Source organism: Triticum urartu, chromosome 7A (genome assembly GCF_056163025.1).
Source record: "Triticum urartu cultivar PI428250 chromosome 7A, HENAU_Tu73, whole genome shotgun sequence".
Lineage (NCBI taxonomy): Eukaryota > Viridiplantae > Streptophyta > Magnoliopsida > Poales > Poaceae > Triticum > Triticum urartu.
Window position 1 is genome coordinate 723266312 of NC_141879.1, and position 4142 is coordinate 723270453.

The 4142-nt window shown below is 48.9% G+C and overlaps 1 pseudogene; it reads right to left on the bottom strand.

The window, feature by feature from the left end:
• Nucleotides 1-2678: 2678 nt before the first annotated feature.
• On the bottom strand, nucleotides 2679-3413 carry LOC147962262 (secreted RxLR effector protein 161 pseudogene; annotated as a pseudogene).
• Nucleotides 3414-4142: the final 729 nt, after the last annotated feature.

Genomic DNA, 4142 nt, shown 5'->3' on the forward strand with positions numbered 1-4142 from the left:
GCTACTATACCAAAGTCGGCATCGGCCACATGGAGGGTGATCATGTCGGGAAGGGAAGCCCTTCGATCCGGACTGATCTTTCGAGTGGGCGATGGCTCCTCCATATCATCCTGGAATGATAAGTGGATCCCAGGTACAATATCTATGTCTCCTATGTTTCGGCCTCAACATACAACTATTGAGCGTGTGTCTGAGCTTATTGATCCTTCTAACTGGTCGTGGAGACAAGATCTTGTTCGGTATAATTTCATTGCGCCTGATGCTGAAGCAATATTGAACATCCCTATTCGGCAAGGAGGTGGAGATGATTTTCTTGCATGGGCATTTCAAAGATCGGGGAACTGCACTGTGAAGTCGGCGTACCGTGCTCTCGTGACTCAGAAAGAGCGTGTTGCTCTAGAGGAAGGGACGGCTACCGGGACCTCAGAGGATGATACACAGATGTGGAAATCCCTATGGAAGTTGAATGTCATTCAGAAGGTGAGAGTGTTCTGGTGGAGGGTTCTTCATGGAATTCTTCCGGACGAAGCCACTCTTAACCATCGACATATTGCAGAGATTCGTCAATGCAAAGTTTGTTTGGCTATGGATGAAAATCTGGAGCATGCACTCATACACTACTCACATGTGAAGTGCTTCTGGGAGGAAGCGGCTGCATGGTTTGACCTCAGATTGCCTCGTCTTCATCCAGACTCATGGGCGCGGGATATCACATGTGATCCTCGGTTTACAAACGATGACCGCGCGAAGATCACCACCATAATGTGGTCTATATGGCACTCCCGGAACCGGATCAAACATGGCGAAGAGGGAAGGAATCCTACGGCTACGATCAGGGCCACTAAGGAGGCGATCACCCTTCTTCATCTACCACGGAGAGATGCGTTGATTTTGCCTGGTTTCGGCTGGAGACCACCTGACGAAGGTGTTGTCAAGATCACCACGGATGGAGCCTTAAATTTGGCTGATGGCAGGGGCGGTGCAGGAGGGGTGGCTCGATCCTCTTCGGCGCTCCTGGGAGCTTGGTGCAAACCATATTTGGGTATCTCTGATCCCTTGATTATGGAGGGTTTATCACTGCGAGATGGAGTTCGGTTTGCTTCTCTTCGAGGATTTTCGCATGTGATAATGGAAACTGATTGCTTGGAGATGGTGACGCTCTAGACCACTCGCCACAATTCTCGTTCAATTGTGGCTCCTTTATTAGTAGAGATAGGAGAGCTATACTCTGTTTGATATTCAGCATGTAAACAGGTCAGCTAACGTCCCGGCGCATCTTTGTGCAAAGCGTGCTTGCACTCTGAATGTGACCGATAGCTGGCTTGAGGAGACTCCTAGCTTCTTGGTGACCAGCCTTTTGGCTGATTGTCCTGAGAATGCCTTCATATGAATAAAAAGCTCTCTGTGTTTCCCTGCAAAAAAAATACGAAGGGGTATCGAGCAATCTCAGCCCTTCTTGTATTAGGGCGGGGGGGGGGTGTACTGAAGCAAAAGTGTTGTACAAATGAGATCTTCTTCTGGGAACAGAATGATAGATCATAGTATTATAGGAGAGCTTTCTGATTACTAATGGGGTAGTTCAACATGGCAACAAGTTCCAGTGCGCATCTTACAAGAGAATGACTCCACTTCGGGTGATCTCTTCCCTGTCTATTTGTGCTGGGAGAATTCTGCAAAGAATCATCAAATTCCACCAGCTTATTCTTGCAAAAGAAAAGAACAATTAAAGGGTTACTGCAGTATAGTCATGTTTTTAGATTACAAACCTGCATCACAACTTCCATACTGGGATTCCCATGATTCTTTTTGTAGCTCTCTAATCTTTACAGATGGCATATTTCCACGTCTTCGGTTTCAGCAGCATAGGCTTATCTGCACAGATCAATAATGTAAAAATTAGAGGAACATTTATAAAATAAGACATATGCTTTTTTAGGTTAAGTAACATCTAATTTGCTCCAATTTTCTGCCGTGCTACAAGTGATGCTATTATAATCACCTGACTACCACATTTAATACCCAGTTACTCACTAGTAAGGGAAAATAGAGAAGGCAATTTCTGGTGTGCTTACCGTCATCATATTTGGCATCTGCGTAGACAGATCGTATGCTGCCCAGCCTTTGCTGCAGGCTTTCAGGGAGGGTCTTCAGCTTAGGGCAGCTCCTAATCTTAAGATAGTTGACAGATGAGTATGCTTGTGGCCCATCCGATAGGGATAACAGAGTATTGCATTACAAAAGCTCGAGATCCTCCAACAGTGGGAGCTATCTCTGTCGTTGCCGAACGATTGAACGAGAGAGAGAGGAACTAGCTTGAGGGCGAGATGAACACGGACGAACTTGGAAGGGTATTTTGTGCTGCTGTAACTACGCAGCTTTTCCGTTTTTTCTCTTTCCTTATTATCTGATTACAATCGCTAGTCTACCCTCCCGGTCCGGCTGCCATGATCCGCGTAGATCGCGCTGCCCCGCGATCACGTCCATAGCGAGAGCCGGGTGACCAGGAGGGAGTAACAGAAAACAGAAAGGAAACAAGGAGGGATCGCTACATGCGCCTCCACAACCAACGTGCATGCCTGGGTCACATCCGACCTAGCTGGACCGATAATTTTAAACAGAAAACTATCTAGCCTGTAGACGTGAGCTTATGACAAAGGCTAACATTCTCCCCTCTAAGCTCAACGTCCCTTGCTGATTTCCTTGACACCAAGCTTCTGACGCAGCTCAATGAACTTCACACGCCCAAGTGCTTTTGTCAATGCATCGGCCACCTGGTCATCAGATCCCACATGATCAAGCTGCACCTCTCCATGTTCAACACAGTCTCGGATGAAATGGAACTTGACATCGATATGTTTGCTTCGATCATGATGAACGGGATTCTTCGCCAGCGCTATTGCAGACTTATTGTCAATCAAGAGCTTGAACGCACCAGCCTTTTCTCCCTTCATTTCAGCAAGCAGACGATTCAGCCATAGGCCCTGGCAAGTAGCAGACGCCGCAGCCACGTACTCTGCCTCACAGGAGCTGATTGCCACAATCTTTTGCTTTTGGGAAGCCCATGTAACAGGATTGCTGCCAAGGAAGAAAATCTGACCAGATGTGCTCTTACGATCCTCAACGTCGTCGGCATGGTCACTGTCACTATAGCCCAGCAGCTCACTTTTCCCTGAACCACGCCCATAGCAGCACCCATAGCTCAAAGTACTGCGCACGTACCTAAGTATCTGCTTCACGGCTGTCCAGTGAGTGACTGTAGGCCTTTCCATGTATCTTCTCACTATTCCAACTGCATGAGTGATGTCCGGTCTTGAGTGCACCAGGCACCTTAGGCTACCAATTATGCTGCGGTACAGAAAAGGGTCGACAAGTTTTGCATCGTCATTCTTCCTCAGTTTGAGCTGACACTCCATGGGTGTCTAACATCCATGGCACCCTTCCATTCCAGCAGCTTCAAGAATTTTCTCTGCATAGCTCCTTTGACACGGGGTTATAGAATCATTGGATTGAGTTACCTCGATGCCCAGATAGTAGCTCAAGAGACCGAGATCACTCATTTTGAACAGCTCTTGCATTTGATTCTTGAACTCGCCGATGGAAGTCTTGCTGGTGCCAGTGATGATGAGGTCGTCTACATACACACCCACTAGCAGAAATGAGTGTGCATCACCGCGGCGATACACGACATGCTCCAGTGGGCTGCGCGTGAACCCCAACGTGCTCATGGTCTCGTCCAGCTTCGCGTACCAGGCCCTTGGAGCTTGCCGCAGCCCGTAGAGCACCTTCCGAAGCCGCAGAACCTGTTGCTCCTTGTCGACGGTGACGTACCCCGGCGGCTGCGCCACGTACACTTCCTCGGCGAGGTCACCATTGAGAAAGGCGAATTTTACATCCATATGGTGCACCTCCCAGCCGGAGTGCGTGGCGAGCGCGAGAAGCAGTCGCACGGTCTCCATCCGTGCCACTGGCGCAAAAACTTCCTCGAAGTCCACGCCTTCACGCTGAACATACCCTTTCGCCACCAAGCGGGCCTTGTACTTGACGATGTTGCCGTCGGGATCGCGCTTGACGCGGTACACCCACTTCAAGCCAATGGGTTTGTGGCCAGCCGGCAAGTGGGCGAGCTCCCAGGTGTTGTTCTC